The 22,649-nt window shown below is 37.3% G+C and overlaps 1 protein-coding gene across 1 annotated transcript in view; it reads left to right on the top strand.

Moving 5' to 3' along the window:
• The window catches only part of Mfe2 (peroxisomal Multifunctional enzyme type 2), a 206,971-nt gene that overhangs the window by 98,797 nt on the left and 85,525 nt on the right, over positions 1-22,649 (top strand). The window lies entirely within an intron of this gene.

Here is a 22,649-nt window from a genome sequence, read left to right as displayed (position 1 = left end):
GATTTTGTCAAAGAAAACTGTTCTTCATATTAGCGTTGACGCGCTGAACTTCAAATATATATATGCGAGACTCCATTTTATTCTTGTATATTTATATTACGTAACGTATAACAAACAAGTAACCTATCAATACCTTCAGCTTGAAAGTCACTACGAAACATATTATGTTCGGCTCAAGTCATACACTCAACTTAACATGGCCTGAATCCTTCATTTGCAGTGCTAATCCTAATATAAATATTATATGTAACACAGGAATTCGCAATTCAATCATCTATCTCTTACTCATGCAACGAACAGTAAACATATCTCCTCATTCTAACTACATCTTGCCACATTAATATTCCATTTCCTTTATATATATATATACCTCCATATTTAAAAACATATTCATTTAACTCCATTTAGATAACCTCTGTGTTACGGTAGAAATACTTAATAGCCTGAATATTCTTTCTCACACTGCAACCCCGTAATATTTCAACATTTCCTTGCAATACAATTATCGTACTGGCCATGACTGCAACTCATATTGACCTCAAATATTAGGTTACGTCTCGTATCTCGCATGCATTTTCTACAACCACAACTGGTTTAACGTTTCACGGTCTGCTCGTATAGATTAGCACTACACATGTACATGTGCTCAATCTGACCTTGTTTCCATTAACCTAAAATTATCTCATAAGCACCATAGTTATACTGCAGAAATTGGCACATATCATCGGTTAATAATTGGCATTTATACTCTAGTATCCGTTCATTGGCACTGAATCTCTTACTTCTAGCACTCCTGCACACATACGAAATATTTTTCATCAACTAATTTCAAATTCAATACGATGCAACTCATAATACTTATCTCGTAACGGGATTTTGCTGCTGGATTTCTTCTGGTCTAGGACATCTTGGAACAGGCAGCTCCTGCAGTCCAAAGATTACGTCATCTGCGGCTCCGGCTGGGAATCTTGGCTTGAGCTATTTCATCTTGAGCGATCAGTTCCATCTGTTTAAGCTGACTCCATCTTGTCACCAGTTCTCATGAAATGATAAAACAATAAATACATGGTAGAATGCATATTTCACTGGTGAATAGTAGGTTACTCAATACGTATTAATTGCTTTGTGATTCTCGTATTGGTCGTAAATAATTTTCTTAATTTGATAATTTCTCTAACTCGGCCTACTTTTTGTTAATTCTTTAGCTTAAACAGATATTGTTTCCCACTTGGAAACAATAAATTATGCCTTCCTTAGCATAAATTTGCCGCTATAATATTGATTTCGGCAATGTTCGACTCGGCTGTAGTCTCTTTTTGCTTCTTAATTTGGCTGTTGCAATAATAAATATTCTCCTTCAAATCTTCGTTTTGCCTGCCGATATTTTGCAGATAAAGTCTTCAACGACGTCTGTATATTATTACTTTAATATTTAACGCTGAGCTAATCTTTTTCTTCTCCTTCAGTAGGTTGTGCTGATCCTCTTCAACTCGTAGCTTTTCTCAAGGTAGTCAAGAATCGGTTCCATTCAAATTTTTTTATGGTCCATCATTATTTAATCTTGAGACTCGATATCGATTTACTATATCTCTACTCTGTGCATTTGTACATTGCCTGAAGCTATTGTACGCCATGTTTGTCCACTGTTTTCATGACATTTACGGCCGCTAATGTAACGTAATGGTATATTTCACCTCCACGTTAACTTTAAATATGTTGGATACAACATATTTAAACTGCACTTCCATATACTTGTATAATGGACCTTTACGTTACATTATCCTCATTCTTCCTATCTCATTTCATGTTTGATTTTTTTCTTTACTTTGATGTGATTTTTTTAAATTCCTTTCTTACAATCATTCTTGGTCGTTTTTATTCCCATTATCTGTTCGATATTCCATATAGGGATCATCATCCTTCTCACTGATTTCTAACGTGTTATTTGGGATTAATTCAACTTAAAATTTTGTCATCCGATTTCTTTTCTCTATTGCGCTTTTAATCACTGTTACAACTAAATCTTAAAATCCATGGTTTCCTCCTTCTCTCGGAAACATTTGAGTTAGCTTGACTTCTGTTTCCGTCTGCCTTGACTTTATTTCACCTTCGGATGTGGTTCATCTTCTCCACGACGAAGTGTTTGATATGCTTTTGGAGTAACTCTTATTCCTCTTTCAACTTGCTTCATAATTGCTATGTCAGCTTTAAATAAGTAAAGTCCTTCTTTATCTTGCATGTCGGTTTGGTTCATGTCCAGATCTTTCTGCACTTGCAAAATCTCTGCCTGAATCATTTCAATCTCCTTTTATCTTCTCTTCCTCTGTTTTTCCTCGATTCTTCTTATCTGTTTTAGCTGCTTCCGCCGCCATTCTTCTTGTATATCTGGTTTCTCCAGTCTTCCTCTTTTTCTTTCTTCCTCGAACAACTCTCGTCGATTCTTCTCAGGCTGTTCAATTATCCTCCGCAGCTTTTCTTCTCGCTTCTCAACCGCTTCTTCTTTCTTCTCTTCACCGATCTCTTCTTTCTTCTCCTCCGGCTTCTCAGCTTCTTCTCGCGATGAGTCATGCTGACTTTCATACTTTTCTTCTTTCTTCTCCATCTTTTCAGTGACTTCTTGTTCTTTCTCATTATCTTCTCCTCTCAAACTCTTCATAAATCTTGATGTGTTTCATCCCTGTATCTCATCATTCTTTGATGATTCTCTTCCATTATTTCCATGATCTTTCTTGTTTGTTCCTGTCTTTCTCTTCTTCCCTTTTTAATTTTGTTAATCATTTCTTGGAATTTCTCCAAGATCTCCTTTTGATTGTCCCTGATTTCCTGTATCGCTTCGTCCATCTTCCTGTATTTCTCATTTATCTTCTTGTAACCCTCAAATTAGGATTTCAGCTGAGCTAAACTTGACATCTTTATATCATTTAAAATTCTCTAATATGCCTGTTAAATTCTCTATAAGCCTAACTTTCTTTATGTATCCGTAAACTCAACTAATTCGATCTCAAAATCTTACCATAAAACAGTCTGTCAGACTTAATTTTATACTTATTCTACAATCTTTTACTTCAACAAATTCTTTCTTAATTAGGAAAGATCACTCAAGACTACTTTAACTCAACCAAGCCAGCCTGTCCAAGTCACATGAGAATCCAAACATTAAAAAAAAATACTCATTTTCAATTATGTTTATCCCTTATTCACTTAACCTACATATACAATAAATAAAATTAACATTCCATTGTTACACTTCCACTATCCTAAGTACCTATGAAAAAAAATTTCTCGGAACAATCTAAATAAATGTATAGTAAATCCTTTCCTACTTCATTCCTAGTGTACAAGAAATCATCCTTCAACGCATGCCATATTTGCATCTGCAATCCATCATGCTTCATTTCATTCTTCCATGCAGTCTCATAGTTACATTTTAACTCATTGTGCAGCTTTCTTCCTGATTAGGGTATACTATATCACGTTTGCCATCCTCTTTTCCTATTATCTCTCTTTATCGCTAAAATCTGACTTTATATATTTTCACGTCATCCATAATCTGTCTTCTCAATATTCATTTACCGCGATATATTCTCCTCATCCTCTGCCTTACGTTGTATCATTTAACTATATTCATCCACGTCCAACGTCTATCTTCAATTCCCATCATATCATTTTCTTCCACCATGCCTTTTTCAACAACTCACTTTACGAATAAGAGCTCAAAATATTACATAACAGCCACGGTACTCTCTTCACTCCATTTTCCTCCTCAGCTAGCTTTACCGCTCAACTCATCTCTCTCTTGAAAAAAAAAAACCAACCACAATATATGCATGTCAACCAAAGTTCCTTCCTCTATACCACTCTTCATATCTGGGCATAATTAAATATATGCGCGATATTTCTCCATAACGCCTTTCTCTTCAAATCGCCTCATGTACGGGAACTAAATAAAAAATATACCCCATTGCTTCTCTTCTGAAACTTGCCCTAACTTTGGGACACCAAATAAATAATATGCGGCGACCACGATGCCTTTCTCTTCAACTTGCCGCACGTATGGGAACCAATTAAATGAGATATGGCGACCACGGTACCTTTCTCTTCAACTTGCCTCACGTATGGGCGACAATTTAATGTTGGCGACCATTCGTGTATACCTTTTTCCTCATTTCGCACGGCGCCTTTCTCATTATTTTGCTCCACTGTTGGGGGCCAATTTAATGCACCTTTTAATTTGGTTTACGACCTTTTTCGGTACCTCTGTCTTATGTTATTGCGCCACGATGGGCGACCAATTTAATGCACCGTTTGGTTTATTAATGTTCCCGCGGTGACTTCCTCTATTGCGCCGCGTTGGAGCATTTATTAAATATACACCTGTTTAAACATTGCTCCGGCTACGAAATTCACAACCTCGGGTCAAGAATCATACCTAGACTCTGTATTATATCATTTACGGATAATTTACATGAAAACTGGGATATCATGTATGAACATGAGCAATAACAATATGGTGCATATTCGTTTCTCAGGGTAAAATACTTACATTGTATTCCCATATACTCTAGATAAGTCGTAGATTCCGTTGAAGAATAGCTATATGGTCGACCAGTCATTCAGTCTCCATACATTTAGGAAATTGCCTGATCAACGCTTAGTATTCGGCATAAACAAATTCAATTGATCCATATATTACCTTACTACTACGTACTATAAGTTACTCTAGGAATAGAAACGCAATATTAATACTATATCTAGTTTATTAGCATGCTAATATATTATAAAGTGGAATATCAATGCATCTATGGGCAATAAAGAAAAGGAAATCGTACGAAATTACAAAGATCATTCTTAAATTCTTGACTTCTGAGAATAAACATAGTTGAAAATCTTTAAATTACCATCATATTTGTTTATATTTACGTTAACCTCCAATAATATATCATATTTTCAGTATTCAAGTTGATTTATGGGGAAAGGTAGGGACCAAAACTTTATTCATCATGGGGGAGTGGAATATCTTCCTGTTATTACTGTTTGGGATTGTCTTTGGGGCATCATTTTGGTTTCCATCTTTCTTTTCGGTCTATTTGTCTGAATTTATTTGGATATTGTTTGGATTCTCACCTCTGACTCATCACGTCAAGAGATAAGCATTACGTTGTTTAAATCTGGGTTCAAAAACACCCATGCAGCTACTAACATTCCTATCATAGCCAAAATTGAGTAAATTAAAACTGTACACCATCATATGTACATAATAAACCAAATATTCTTACTACAGAGTGCCATAGATATAATAGTAAGTCAGTCTAACCTGCGAAAATCGTGCCACGAATTCCTAATCATATGCCAATATATTTATTTATTCTCAAATATCTCTTCGCTGTGCCAAGATTTTGTCAAAGAAAACCGTTCTTCATATTAGCGTTGACGCGCTGAACTTCAAATATATATATGCGAGACTCCATTTTATTCTTGTATATTTATATTACGTAACGTATAACAAACAAGTAACCTATCAATACCTTCAGCTTGAAAGTCACTACGAAACATATTATGTTCGGCTCAAGTCATACACTCAACTTAACATGGCCTGAATCCTTCATTTGCAGTGCTAATCCTAATATAAATATTATATGTAACACAGGAATTCGCAATTCAATCATCTATCTCTTACTCATGCAACGAACAGTAAACATATCTCCTCATTCTAACTACATCTTGCCACATTAATATTCCATTTCCTTTATATATATATACCTCCATATTTAAAAACATATTCATTTAACTCCATTTAGATAACCTCTGTGTTACGGTAGAAATACTTAATAGCCTGAATATTCTTTCTCACACTGCAACTCCGTAATATTTCAACATTTCCTTGCAATACAATTATCGTACTGGCCATGACTGCAACTCATATTGACCTCAAATATTAGGTTACGTCTCGTATCTCGCATGCATTTTCTACAACCACAACTGGTTTAACGTTTCACGGTCTGCTCGTATAGATTAGCACTACACATGTACATGTGCTCAATCTGACCTTGTTTCCATTAACCTAAAATTATCTCATAAGCACCATAGTTATACTGCAGAAATTGGCACATATCATCGGTTAATAATTGGCATTTATACTCTAGTATCCGTTCATTGGCACTGAATCTCTTACTTCTAGCACTCCTGCACACATACGAAATATTTTTCATCAACTAATTTCAAATTCAATACGATGCAACTCATAATACTTATCTCGTAACGGGATTTTGCTGCTGGATTTCTTCTGGTCTAGGACATCTTGGAACAGGCAGCCCCTGCAGTCCAAAGATTACGTCATCTGCGGCTCCGGCTGGGAATCTTGGCTTGAGCTATTTCATCTTGAGCGATCAGTTCCATCTGTTTAAGCTGACTCCATCTTGTCACCAGTTCTCATGAAATGATAAAACAATAAATACATGGTAGAATGCATATTTCACTGGTGAATAGTAGGTTACTCAATACATATTAATTGCTTTGTGATTCTCGTATTGGTCGTAAATAATTTTCTTAATTTGATAATTTCTCTAACTCGGCCTACTTTTTGTTAATTCTTTAGCTTAAACAGATATTGTTTCCCACTTGGAAACAATAAATTGTGCCTTCCTTAGCATAAATCTGCCGCTATAATATTGATTTCGGCAATGTTCGACTCGGCTGTAGTCTCTTTTTGCTTCTTAATTTGGCTGTTGCAATAATAAATATTCTCCTTCAAATCTTCGTTTTGCCTGCCGATATTTTGCAGATAAAGTCTTCAACGACGTCTGTATATATTACTTTAATATTTAACGCTGAGCTAATCTTTTTCTTCTCCTTCAGTAGGTTGTGCTGATCCTCTTCAACTCGTAGCTTTTCTCAAGGTAGTCAAGAATCGGTTCCATTCAAATTTTTTTATGGTCCATCATTATTTAATCTTGAGACTCGATATCGATTTACTATATCTCTACTCTGTGCATTTGTACATTGCCTGAAGCTATTGTACGCCATGTTTGTCCACTGTTTCCATGACATTTACGGCCGCTAATGTAACGTAATGGTAGAGTTGTTTATTTATTTAATTAATTAATTAATTTATTTATTTATTTATTTATTTATTTATTTATTTATTTATTTATTTATTTATTTATTTATTTATTTATTTATTTATTTATTTATTTATTTATTTATTTATTTATTTATTTATTTATTTATTTATTTATTTATTTATTTATTTATTTATTTATTTATTTATTTATTTATTTTGGCATTTAATTCAATTTTTGTTTGATCAGGCAAGTTTCCATTAGCTCACTATCTCAGGCACGGCGTTTATCTGACTGTTTTGCACCAATTGTCCATTTCTCATCTTGGAAAGTCCCAAAAGTCACAATGCATGTTCTGAAAAGGTCTTGTTAGCACATGTTTTCTGATCATAGGCTTATTTTGTAAGAGTACTTTAGTGATGTTTATGTACCAGTGAATTGTTGTTTTTTGGTTTTGAGAGAAAATGACGAAAAATGAGTTTTATCTATCGAGAGTCGTCCACCCATTGAAGGCGAACATAGGAGTGAGCTCATATCTTTGCTCAGTGTTTCTGTCATCTTATCTATCGTAGAAAAACTTTCTTTTCTGGGTTTTCTTATTTCTTATGTAGATCTTATTTTTATTATTGTTATCATCCTCATCAAATTAATGATGGAGTTACCATTATGTTATGGGTTAGTTTTAAAAATTATTTCCTAGTAATTTGTAATTGTAACTGGTAACTAGTAATTGTATCAGTTTCACACAGTTTTTAGTTTAATATAACTTTAACTACACCAAGTAAAACGAGGACACTAACTTATATAAATACAGTAGAAGTCTGCTATAACGAGAACCTCGATATAATGACAGTTTTTGTCTGTCCCTTCCAAATTCCTACATTAAACTGTGCATTATCCTTCGATTACAGCAAGAGCCCTATCACCGACACATCCGTTATTACGAGTGATTAAGTATGCACGTTTTTTTCCGTTACCAACATTTATGCACCTAGCGATTATATTGCATGCAATTGATCATCTCCGGTATCATTTCCTCGCTATGTCCACTAGCGAGCTCTCTCGTCGACATTCAAAGGCGATGTCGGAGTCGATTAGTAATACACGTTGACTGCTGTTCCATAAAGAAAAATGAAAATGGAAGAGGATAACATGTTTTCGTAATACATCCGTAAATAACATGTCCGACAGCAGTTGTTTACTCTTAAAATTAAAAGTCGAAGTAAACGATCGCTAAATTTGAAATACTGCAATTAAGTAGGAATGGGATACACCTCAAGATATGGCAGTGCATCATTGATTTCAGAGGTTAGTTTTATATTTTCTCGAGTCTGTTTCAATTTTGGAAAGGCTGTTATGTAAATTTATAGCGAGAAGGTTATCATTTCTCTACTGGTGCTTGAAATATGTTTTCATGATACATATAGTACAGTTAACCTAGGTTAGGTAACGCTGTTTGAATAAGGAAATTGAAACGTTTGCCACAAAATGTGATTGATCATCTTCGTTACAGTATAGTTTTCTTGCTGTGTACACTTGTGAGCTCTCTCGCCGACATTCAAAGGCGATGTCTGAGTCGATTCGTTATACCCGTCAACTGCTTTTCCGTAAAGAAAATCAGAAATGAAAGAGGAGAACATGTTTTCATATTAAATACATAAATAACCTGATAGATAGCAGTTGTTAACTCGTTAGAAATAAAGGCTAAGTAAAGGATCGCTTAATTTTAATACTCTACACTGAAATTAAGTAAGAATTCAATACACCTCAAGAATTGGAAGAACACATCACTGATTTCTGAGGTTAGATTGTATTTTCTCGTATCTGGTTAAATTTCAATAAGGCTATTTCCATCTAAATTTATAATGAGAAGGTTATCACTTTTCTACTGGTGCTTGATATAATTATGTTTTCATGATACATATAGTACATTTAACTCAGGTTAGGTGATGCTGTTTGAATAAGAAAACTGAAACGTTCGCCACAAATTTTCATGATACATATAGTACAGTTAACTTAGGTTAGATGACTCTGCTGTAACTTTTTTGATGATAATAATAATTAAAATCATGAATAAAAATATATAAATAAAATTACTCAAAAACTTAATAAAATTAATAAGCATAATTAACCGAAATGTCCGTAGTATGGGCGCCAGAGTTCACCAGAATGGATCCCTCGAATTTAGATAAGAGCATGATAAACTGTATATCCCAGGGCGTGTACATAATGCTCATCAATAACACTGATTCTAAAATAGCTAACTATATTCTTAACAAATTCCGTGCATGAGCACCTCAACATACAACATTATACATATATTATACACATAAAATATTGCTGGAAGACTCCATATTTACAACAACAACAATAATAAAAACCATGGGAAAACGAAAGTGAGAACTAAGCTACCATTTGTAGATGGTCCGATGAACAATGTACATGTATGAAGATAAATACCCTTCACTGTCTCTTTATCAATTCGACTTACCGATTCTCATAATCGGCAGTTATCACATCACACAGATACTGTACCTTGTACTACTGTGTTCACATATTTTAACACTTGTTGTAAAGATATATACACACGTCTGTCGATCCTCAACATATAAATTTATGGAAAGTCTGAGATAGCTTTCACCAACATATAATGCTAGGCCGCCACAAGTGCTACAATACTTAATGCGCAAGCACTCTCCACAATCTGCCACTTTCCACGAACATAACAAGACTACGCTCCACGAACGTTTGAAGTCCAGTCCATTGCAGCCGTGTCACTCCAGTACCGTGTATCAGCACCACTTCCTTCCCGTACAGTGTGTCAGTTGTCGTTCCTTCATACAGTGTTACTGCTTGTAGTTGTAGTAGTTGTCTTCCTTCTCGTTCCTTTACAATCACCCATACAATGTCCCTTACAATGTTCTTGGTTGCCGCCGTATCATCAACCTTTATAGACATCAACATCCCCCTCCTCTCAGATGATACGTCTGGATTGGTGCTTGCCAGCCAATCATGGGTGGTCCTCTTCTCAAGCCCAAGCCCTGAACTACTTCTTCCTCCCAAGACAATAACAAACTCTGGGGTATATTCCATGAGTCACCAACTTTCCTGATACAACAACAAGCTTATCTCATCAGGCTGGGATATATACATGACTCATGAATTTCCCAACACAAGTACATCACAACAAACACTGGGGTAGCCATATGACTCATTCAAATTACCAGAGTTATTGGTTGAGGTTGAGGGTTGAGGTAGGGTTGAGGCTCTGGTCATGGGGGATTCCATCGTTAGACACGTGGGGAAAGTGTGTGGAGGAAAGGGAACCAGGGTAGAATGTTATCCAGGAATTAGGTTGAGGCAGATGTTAAGGAAAGTAGAAGAGAGGGAGGAGGGGAAGGAGAAGGTGGTAGTGTTTCACGTTGGTACCAACAACGTAAGGCAAGCTGATATAAGTACCAACATAGTTGGAGATGTGTGGGATCTGGTAAATGCAGCACGGGTGAAGTTTAAGAAAGCAGAGATTGTTATTAGTGGAATACTGTGTAGGAGGGATACTGACTGGAGGGTGATTGGGGATTTAAATGAGACTATGGAGTGGGTATGTGGGAAACTGGGAGTGAAATTTCTAGATCCTAATGGGTGGGTAGGAGATAGGGATCTGCGCTCGGATGGCCTTCATTTAAACCGAAGTGGTACGTATAAGTTAGGAAATTTGTTTGGAAGGGTAATAGGGAGGTACATTCAGGGAAATGGGATGGCCTAGGGAGCGGTGATAAGGGAACAGGGAACTGGAAATCAAGTAGGGATGACATAAAATTGTTAGTGTTGAACTGTAGAAGTATTGTAAAGAAAGGAATAGAATTAAGTAATTTAATAGATATATATTTACCAGATATTGTAATAGGAGTTGAATCATGGCTGAGAAATGATATAATGGATGCAGAAATTTTCTCACGGCACTGGAGTGTGTATCGTAGAGATAGGATAGGGAAGGTGGGAGGGGGAGTTTTCATTCTGGTGAAAGAAGAATTTGTAAGCTACGAAAAAGTTAAAGATGAGACACTTGAAATTCTAGGTGTAAGGCTCATTTCTAAAGATAATAGGCAACTTGATATATTTGGAGTGTAGAGATCGGGAAAGGGTAGCACTGATGCGGATTCGGAATTATTTGATAGGATAGTCAGCTATGTGGGAAACGACATGGAAAGAAGTGCGATTGTAGCGGGAGATCTGAATTTGCCAGATGTCAATTGGGAAGGAAATGCAAACGACAGGAAGCATGACCAACAAATGGCAAATAAGTTAATATGGGAAGGACAGCTGATTCAGAAAGTGATGGAACCAACCAGAGGGAAAAATATTTTGGATGTGGTGCTGATAAAACCAGATGAGCTCTATAGGAAAACTGAAGTAATAGATGGTATTAGTGATCATGAAGCTGTTTTTGTGGTAGTTAAAAATAAATGTGATAGAAAGGAAGGTCTTAAAAGTAGGACTGTTAGGCAGTACCATATGGCTGATAAAGCAGGTATGAGGCAGTTTCTAAAAAGTAACTATGATCGGTGGAAAACGGTAAATAAAAATGTAAACAGACTCTGGGATGGGTTTAAAGAAATTGTTGAGGAATGCGAAAACAGGTTTGTACCTTTAAGGGTGGTAAGAAATGGTAAAGACCCACCTTATTATAATAGAGAAATAAAGAGACCAAGAAGGAGGTGCAGACTGGAAAGAAATAGAGTTAGAAATGGCTGTGGAAGTAAGGAGAAATTGAAGGAACTTACTAGAAAATTGAATCTGGCAAAGAAGGCAGCTAAGGATAACATGATGGCAAGCATAATTGGCAGTCATACAAATTTTAGTGAAAAATGGAAGGGTATATATAGGTATTTTAAGGCAGAAACAGGTTCCAAGAAGGACATTCCAGGAATAATTAATGAACAAGGGGAGTGTGTATGTGAGGATCTTCAAAAGGCAGAAGTATTCAGTCAGCAGTATGTAAAGATTGTTGGTTACAAGGATAATGTCGAGATAGAGGAAGAGACTAAGGCCAAAGAAGTAATGAAATTTACATATGATAACAATGACATTTACAATAAGATACAAAAGTTGAAAACTAGAAAAGCGGCTGGAATTGATCAGATTTCTGGGGATATACTAAAGACAATGGGTTGGGATATAGTACCATATCTGAAGTATTTATTTGATTATTGTTTGGCTGAAGGAGCTATACCAGATGAATGGAGAGTTGCTATAGTAGCCCCTGTGTATAAAGGAAAGGGTGATAGACATAAAGCTGAAAATTACAGGCCAGTAAGTTTGACATGCATTGTATGTAAGCTTTGGGAAGGCATTCTTTCTGATTATATTAGACATGTTTGTGAAATTAATAACTGGTTCGATAGAAGGCAATTCGGTTTTAGGAAAGGTTATTCCACTGAAGCTCAACTTGTAGGATTCCAGCAAGATATAGCAGATATCTTGGATTCTGGAGGTCAAATGGACTGTATCGCGATTGACATGTCTAAAGCATTTGATAGGGTGGATCATGGGAGACTACTGGCAAAAATGAGTGCAATTGGACTAGACAAAAGAGTGACTGAATGGGTTGCTATATTTCTAGAAAATAGATCTCAGAGAGTTAGAGTAGGCGAAGCTTTGTCTGACCCTGTAATATTTGAGAGGGGAGTTCCTCAGGGCAGTGTTATCGGACCTTTATGTTTTCTTATATATATAAATGATATGAGTAAAGGAGTGGAATCGGAGGTAAGGCTTTTTGCGGATGATGTTATTCTCTTTAGTGATAAATAAGTTACAAGATTGTGAGCAACTGCAACGTGACCTCGAAAATATTGTGAGATGGACAGCAGGCAATGGTAGGTTGATAAACGGGGCTAAAAGTCAGGTTGTGAGTTTCACAAATAGGAAAAGTCCTCTCAGTTTTAATTACTGTGTTGATGGGGTGAAAGTTTCTTTTGGGGATCATTGTAAGTATCTAGGTGTTAACATAAGGAAAGATCTTCACTGGGGTAATCACATAAATGGGATTGTAGATAAAGGGTACCGATCTCTGCACATGGTTATGAGGGTGTTTAGGGGTTGTAGTAAGGATGTAAAGGAGAGTGCATATAAGTCTCTGGTAAGACCCCAACTAGAGTATGGTTCCAGTGTATGGGACCCTCACCAGGATTACCTGATTCAAGAACTGGAAAAAATCCAAAGAAAAGCAGCTCGATTTGTTCTGGGTGATTTCCGACAAAAGAGTAGCGTTACAAAAATGTTGCAATGTTTGGGTTGGGAAGAATTGAGAGAAAGAAGAAGAGCTGCTCGACTAAGTGGTATGTTATAGATGTTGATTCCCATAGCGAATCTGAAATATTTGTCCTGAATGAGCAAATTTATAATACCAATATAAATGGTCCGTTATTGGACATTATAAATTTTCCAGCTAGCTCATTCTTGGTTGCCAGCGTTTCGCCCTCGTGTGCTAGGGTGGGCTCATCAGTTGGTACCTAGCACACCTACCAACACGCTGGCTAGTGCATACCGTGGAGGCCACTGCGTAGGCTAACTGGAGCCACCGGCAGTGCCAATGCACGAAGAGACTTTGTCTCATCACTAAAAAATTGATGCCTGCTTGGCCATCAGATGATATAGATGTTGATTCCCATAGGGAATCTGAAATATTTGTCCTGAATGAGCAAATTGTATTTCAGATTCCCTATGGGAATCAACATCTATATCATCTGATGGCCAAGCAGGCATCAATTTTTTAGTGATGAGACAAAGTCTCTTGGTGCATTGGCACTGCCGGTGGCTCCAGTTAGCCTACGCAGTGGCCTCCACGGTATGCACTAGCCAGCGTGTTGGTAGGTGTGCTAGGTACCAACTGATGAGCCCACCCTAGCACACGAGGGCGAAACGCTGGCAACCAAGAATGAGCTAGCTGGAAAATTTATAATGTCCAATAACGGACCATTTATATTGGTATTATAAGTGGTATGTTCCGAGCTGTCAGCGGAGAGATGGCGTGGAATGACATTAGTAGACGAATAGGTTTGAATGGCGTCTATAAAAGTAGGAAAGATCACAATATGAAGATAAAGTTTGAATTCAAGAGGACAAACTGGGGCAAATATTCATTTATAGGAAGGGGAGTTAGGGATTGGAATAACTTACCAAGGAAAATGTTCAATAAATTTCCAATTTCTTTGAAATCACTTCGGAAAAGGCTAGGAAAGCAACAGATAGGGAATCTGCCACCTGGGCGACTGCCCTAAATGCAGATCAGTATTGATTGATTGATCTTTTCCCACTCGTGCAAAACAAATTACTCATACCTACATATGTGGATATCTTCCAGCTTACCAATATACATGGCAAAATATATAAATGAAATAATAATAATAATAATAATAATAATAATAATAATAATAATAAAAAATCGAATACTGACAATAATATCTCTAACTTCTACATATAATTCGGGGGTGTGATATATGTACTATCACATAACGCCCCCTTGGTGAATCGATGATATCACATATTATGATTCACCATAAAACAGAACGTCATACATAACCTTATAATGGCATAACTGAACACATAATTTACTGTAATAATGATATATACATTGCGTCTACTGCATTGTATTCGCACACACGAAATACAATTTGTCCAAACAATAATAATAATAATAATCTGGCTATATACACACAACTCTGATTGTTTCATATACCATTGAACACAATCCCTTCTTGCTACTGTACACATACATTAAAATTGATAATATATACGTCCAAGGTGCAGATCCTATCTCTTATATCTGCGAAGGCTATAGATATTAAATGTCCCAAGGACCTTTTTGTCAGTGGTTAGGAGCCTATAAGCACACTTGCCTATTCTACTGTCCACAGTATATGGACCCTGATACAATTGAAAAAACTTATGCATAGTTTTCTGATCGGCATTCGACAAATGAGGAACTCTGAGAAGCACCTCGTCTCCCACCTCAAACTCGTCCTGTACTTTCCCCTTTTGCTGGCGAATTCTCCTATTACCTGCCTTAATTAAATTATCCCTAGCCAGCTGGATACAGATATCCCTGGGTACCGCCTCTCCTGTAGCTAAACCTAATATTCTAGCGAGTTCATTGGTAGGCTTCCTACCTAATTGAACCTCAATCGGAGAATGTCCAGTACTGTCGTGCTTAGTGACATTAAACCACCGCTCAATATCGTCCAGGCGATTAAACCATGAGCTGTGTTTCTCGCTCACATACGACCTGAACATCCTGCCGAGTTCTCTCATGACTCTTTCAGACATATTCCCTTGCGGATATCGTATCGACGAATAAATATGCTGGATCCCAATTTCCGCCATTTTGGTTCTCCAGATTTTTGAGGAAAATTGTGATCCATGGTCTGATAGTATCCTGAGTGGCTTACCAAACTCAGGCACATACTTGTCAATGATCTGATTGACACACCCTCTCCCTGTGGCTTTCCTCAGGGGATACAACTTGACGTATTTGCTGAAGGCATCTAATACGACAAATATAAACTGGTATCCATACCGAGAAGACACTAACGGTCCATACAGATCCACACATACAAGCTCTCCAGGCGCCTGCGTCAAAACTACCTGTCTAGGACCCTCTAAATGCCTGTTGGGGTGCTTGCAGCGCTGACACAAGTCACAAGTCGCTAGAATTTTCCTAACGTCCCTTCCCATGTTCTTCCAAATGAAATTGTACTGAAGAGCACATAAAACCTTGTCCGGACCGAAATGGCCCAACTCCTTGTGATAAAACCAAACAATGTCTTCTGTCAAAGACTTGTCGACTATCACACACCACACATCGTTATAACACTTCTTAGCCAGTAAATCACCTTGTAATCTGTACCACGTGTTACCTTTCTGAATCTGAGTATCAGGCTCACTAGCCTCCAATCCACCAATTATCTGAATGAGGTCAACCTCCTTCCTCTGTTCAATTTTAATCTTACGCAAATGTAACTTCTCCTTCTTACGATCATAAAATTTTACAGTACATACTAAAATGCCTCCTGACTGTTCGGCGACAATGTCTTCACGAGATACCTGAGGGTTTCTACTCAAGAAATCTGCTAAGACATTGTCTGCCCCTTTGACATGAGATATGTCAAAGTCGTACTCTTGTAAGGCCAGAATCCAACGAGACATACGATTAGACGTTAACTTACACGTCTGCATAAAAATCAGAGCATTGTGATCCGTCATAATCTTAAATTTAGTTCCTAACACATACGTTCTAAATTTACCCAAGGAGTACACAATGGCAAGCAACTCTAATTCGGTAACAGTATACCTCTTCTCAGCTAAACTAAGTCCCCTACTAGCTAGAGACACAATCCCAAGGTTACCCTCATCATCCTCTTGAAATAACACCCCCGCAATCCCCTTATCGCTAGCATCAGTCATAACTAAGTATGCACGGTCTGATCTACGATATTTTAGCATGACAGCTTCTCGAAAACCTAACTTAAGTTGTCTGAAAGCTGTATCATGCTCTGGACCCCAGTTCCACCTAGCATTACTCTTAAGGAGTTCCCTAAATGGCTCTACAAGAAATGAATATCTAATTACAAACCTCCTAAAATAATTGCAAACTCCCAAAAAGGACCGAAGTTGTTTGACGTTATGTGGTGTCCTGGTGTTGAAAATGTGTTCTAATTTCATCTGTTCTGGAGTTACACCCTGCTGCGTGATAGTGTGACGTAGAAATGTTATGTGTTGTGCACAAAATGTAGATTTATTCAATTTCAAGGTGAACCCCCCATCCCTCAACTTACGAAAAACAATCCCTAAGTGTCTCATGTGTTCCTCGAATGTATGTGACGCAACGACCAGGTCATCAACATAACTGGTGGTGAAATCTTCCGTTTCATGTCCCAACACAATGTCTAAAGCCCTGATAAGTGCGGCAGATGATGTTTTTGTGCCAAAAGGGACGCGTGTGAACTGAAATAACTTATTCTTATAAAGAAATGCGGTGAACTGCCGATCTTCCTTCCTTAAGGGAACTTGCCAGAAACTAGAGCTTAAATCTACCGCCGTGAGCCATTTCCTACCATCGAAACGTTGGATTAGGTCTTCGGTAGTCTCAGGTCGTTGTTGATCGGGTGCAATGCGTCTGTTCATCTGTCTGGCATCCAAGCACACACGAACACTCCCATCCTTCTTGGCTACAACCACTAAAGGGTTCACATATTGACTACTTGAAGGTTCAATGATCCCATCCTCCAACATTTTTGATATAACCTCGTCTACAGCTCTGGCATGAACATGTGGAATAGGGTACCGCGGTCCCACAAAACTCGAGCGATCAGTGATGTCAAACTTATGTTCATAAAGGTGAGTTTTTCCAGGCTTACCACTAAAAACGTCGCTATACTCTACTAACAAAGAAAATAAGCAATCCTTCTGCTCCTGTACTAAATTCGTTCTGTCCACAGCCTCGAGGAACTGATCTTCCTGACCAGTCTCCACAGACATGTGACACAGATTTACCTGTGACTCTCTATCACAAACTTCATTTACTTCAACATCGTAAGCCACCTGGATACAACTCAACTCATGAACAAAAATTCCCTCATCGATCTTGTACTCCAATTTCATCAAATCACGAGAACTACCCCAAAAGAATCAAACCGTCGCACTATCATAATCAAACTTACACCTTCACTACCCAACCAATCAGCCCCAAAAATCACCGGATATACTAAATTAGGCACTAATAAACATACCTGAAAAACAGTCTCATTGCCTATCTTAACTGGAATAGCCACTTGACTCTTAATTCTATGTGATTTGCTGCCTACCGCAGACAAGATGAAAGTGTTACTAACAGGAATTTCCTCTGTGACATGTCCTTTCCTCTTAGCATCATCATAAAACTTAAGATTAATACAAGACTTCTCACTACCTGAATCTAATAAAGCCGTGACCTTATTCTCCCAAATCTCAACTTCAATCACAGGCGTAATCATAATAGCTTCAGATTCCTCCTGATCACAAAACACTTGGTCATTCAATAATTCCTCTTTCACGTCTAAATCATAACTTACCTGTTTCATCACGTGAATAGGAATTTCGGTATCGGACTGCCTATCTGACCCAACTAAGAAGTCCGATTCCGGTTTAAATTACTTGACGTGGACTGTTCACTATTATCATGTCTCGGCACTTGATCTGGCGGTCTTTGATCCGTACGCCCCCTACTTTCTGATTCCCCTTGATTAGGTCTTCTGCCATAATATTCCTGGTGATTACCTCCTAGGTTAGAGTGTCTGTTTCCCCTTCCGGAATTACCACCCTGATTCCCTTGCCTAGAATGACTGAAATTCTGATTATTCCTATCTCCCGCTACCTGATTACCTTGTCTCCCATTATCCCCGTAATTTCTACCTTCACTTTGCCTAGTCCTCCCCTGCCCTTCCAAAGCATCAAACCTCTCTAACAGCTGCTCTAATTCCTTAATCATAACAATATTCTGCATACATGCAGCTAATCCGACCTTCTCAGGAAAATGCCTCAACATCTGGCGGACTGTATCTCTCTCCGATGCTAGACCTTCAATATTCTGGCTGATCAGAACATGCGCCAAGAAATATTCCGTCATAGACACACCTTCCTGAGGTCTATATTTGCCAAATAGCACGCGATCTCTTCCCCTTCCCTGAATAGCATCACTCCAAAATTTAGAACTAAATTTCTCCCTAAATTCCTCCAAACTCGAAATACCCTGTCTATAAACTTGAAACCAGGATCTCGCTTCTCCAACAAATGCAATATCCAACATCTCATCAACCATACTCCATTCGATCAAACCATCGTCAAGATTCTTGGAAAACCGTTTCTCCACCGTTTTCAAGAATTCCATCGGATTAAACTGCCGACCATTAAACTAGGGTAATTCAGAGTCCTTCGTACAAGATACGTACCTATTACATATGCTGCTACCTACTTGGATTTGACTGATCTCCTGCCTTAACTTTACATGACATGCTTTAATTCCTTCTTCAACTACCATTCTGGCATTTCCTTCTACTGACTTGAGGTCATCTTTTACCGACTTAAGGTCTTTCTCCAATTTCTCATCCTTCTCATCTATACGCTTCGCTAAAACGTTCTGATTGGATTTAATTCTATCTATTTCTTCGACTTTATCTTCCACTATTTTTATTCTCTTATCACATTCCTTGCTGTTTTCAACAAATTCTTTCCTAACTACATTAAATCGGCATTCAATTTTCTCAGTCAATTCCAAGCATTGAGCTTCTACCTTATTATTGACTTCCTGAATTTCCCTGCTTTGATGGTCAAACTTCTGGTTCAATTCATCTATTCTACCATTCACAGCACTACTTAAACTCTCAATTTTACTAGACAATTCAACACTCACTAAATTTAACTCCTTACTTTGATTCTCAATCTTACTGGACAATTCCGTACTAACTGAATTTAATTCACTATTAATACTGTATATTTCATTACTTAAAAAACTCAATTCACTCTTCAACTCTTTACTCTGACTATCAATCTTGCTAGACAATTCAACATTATTATTATCGATTTTACTGGACAATTCAACATTATTATTATTGATTTTACTGGACAATTCAACATTATTATTATCGATTTTACTGGACAATTCAACATCATTATTATCGATTTTACTGGACAATTCAACATTATTATTATTATCAATTTTACTGGTAACAGCATTTAATTCAACACTCACTGAATTTAACTCTTTACTCTGGCTATCAATCTTACTGGACAATTCACCCTTCAACTCATTAAGTAGCGATTTAATCATACAGAGCATTGAAGACTCACCTTGATTCCCTACATTCTGAGTTTGAGACGGGGTACTAGATTCCTCACATATCGTTGCCGATTGATCTTTCCTACTATCAGCCATTTCGCTACTCTCACTTAAATTACATAAACTCAATGTGGTGGAATTCTTTTGACTTCTCCTGTCCTGTTTCATGGTACCAGCAACTTTAACAACCTCTCTACTTCTCAATTTTATAATACTCGACTCGCTACAACATTTCTTCATACTCCAACATACATATCACGTACATATAAAACACTTCACTGACATAGTTTGTAGAATTCCATCCACACCTGACAAGTGCACCTACGCTTATAAGCCTAACAGATGTACCAATCATTCAGTCACACGTTGGGAAGCCAATTGTAACTTTTTTGATGATAATAATAATTAAAATCATGAATAAAAATATATAAATAAAATTACTCAAAAACTTAATAAAATTAATAAGCATAATTAACCGAAATGTCCGTAGTATGGGCGCCAGAGTTCACTAGAATGGATCCCTCGAATTTAGATAAGAGCATGATAAACTGTATATCCCAGGGCGTGTACATAATGCTGCGTACTGGTACATCTGCTGCAGGCCTTACCTAACCTCCTGAAAACGACTAATTAGGTAGGAACTGCACCTAGGTTCATCAATAACACTGATTCTAAAATAGCTAACTATATTCTTAACAAATTCCGTGCATGAGCACCTCATCAACATACAACATTATACATATAATACACACATAAAATATTGCTGGAAGACTCCATATTTACAACAACAACAATAATAAAAACCGTGGGAAAACGAAAGTGAGAACTAAGCTACCATTTGTAGATGGTCCGATGAACAATGTACATGTATGAAGATAAATACTCTTCACTGTCTCTTTATCAATTCGACTTACCGATTCTCATAATCGGCAGTTATCACATCACACAGATACTGTACCTTGTACTACTGTGTTCACATATTTTAACACTTGTTGTAAAGATATATACACACGTCTGTCGATCCTCAACATATAAATTTATGGAAAGTCTGAGATAGCTTTCACCAACATATAATGCTAGGCCGCCACAAGTGCTACAATACTTAATGCTCAAGCACTCTCCACAATCTGCCACTTTCCACGAACATAACAAGACTACGCTCCACGAACGTTTGAAGTCCAGTCCATTGCAGCCGTGTCACTCCAGTACCGTGTATCAGCACCACTTCCTTCCCGTACAGTGTGTCAGTTGTCGTTCCTTCATACAGTGTTACTGCTTGTAGTTGTAGTAGTTGTCTTCCTTCTCGTTCCTTTACAATCACCCATACAATGTCCCTTACAATGTTCTTGGTTGCCGCCGTATCATCAACCTTTATAGACATCAACATCCCCCTCCTCTCAGATGATACGTCTGGATTGGTGCTTGCCAGCCAATCATGGGTGGTCCTCTTCTCAAGCCCAAGCCCTGAACTACTTCTTCCTCCCAAGACAATAACAAACTCTGGGGTATATTCCATGAGTCACCAACTTTCCTAATACAACAAGAAGCTCATCTCATCAGGCTGGGATATATACATGACTCATGAATTTCCCAACACAAGTACATCACAACAAACACTGGGGTAGCCATATGACTCATTCAAATTACCAGAGTTATTAAAGCAATCTTTTCCCACTCGTGCAAAACAAATTACTCATACCTACATATGTGGATATCTTCCAGCTTATCAATATAAATGGCAAAATATATAAATGAAATAATAATAATAATAATAATAATAATAATAATAATAATAATAATAATAATAATAATAAATCGAATACTGACAATAATATCTCTAACTTCTACATATAATTCGGGGGTGTGATAGGTGTACTATCACACTGCTTGAATAAGAAAACTGAAACGTTTGCCACAAAATGTGATTGATCATCTTTGTTACATTACCCTTTTCTTGCTATATGCACTTGTGAGCTCTCTTGTCGACATTCAAAGGTGACATTGGAGTCGATTGGAGTCAATTAGTAACACCTGTCAACTGCTCTTCCATAAAGAAAATTAGAAATGAAGGAAGAGAACACGTTTTCATAACAAATACATAAATAACATGGTCGATAGCAGTTGTTAACTCATTAGAAATAAAGGCTAAGTAAACAATCGCTTAATTTTCGTACTCTACACTGAAATTAAGTAGGAATGCGATACATCTCAAGATATGGCAGAGCGCATCACTCATTTCAGATTTTAATTCATATTTTATCGTGTCTGGTTAAATTTCGGAGAGGTTATTCCCATGTAAACTTAAAGCGAGAACGTTATCATTTCTCTCAGGTTTAAGTTAGGTTACGCGATGATGTTTGAATAAGAAAACTGGAACGTTTGCTACAGAGGCTTCTGAGGTGATACTATAAGTTTTTCAGAATTAAATTAAACATACACTTTCATGTAGTATCGGATTCTGAAAAATAACAAACAAGCAATTCGTAGTGTGGATATTGTCCATGAAAACGCAAGTTTTGAACAAACTTACTGCCGTTTCATACCGATTTTAATATGTAAGGGGTTTTCCTCGACTTTCATGAAAAATTGGATATAACGACAATTCATTATAGTACCAATATAATGGTCCGTTATTGGACATTATAAATTTTCCAGCTAACTCATTCTTGGTTGCCTGCGTTTCGCCCTCGTGTGCTAAGTTAGGCTCGTCAGTTGGGACT

The sequence above is a fragment of the Anabrus simplex genome, chromosome 7 (assembly GCF_040414725.1).
Source record: "Anabrus simplex isolate iqAnaSimp1 chromosome 7, ASM4041472v1, whole genome shotgun sequence".
NCBI lineage: Eukaryota > Metazoa > Arthropoda > Insecta > Orthoptera > Tettigoniidae > Anabrus > Anabrus simplex.
The sequence above is the reverse complement of the archived record's forward strand: the minus strand, read 5'-3'. Positions and strand labels throughout refer to the sequence as shown.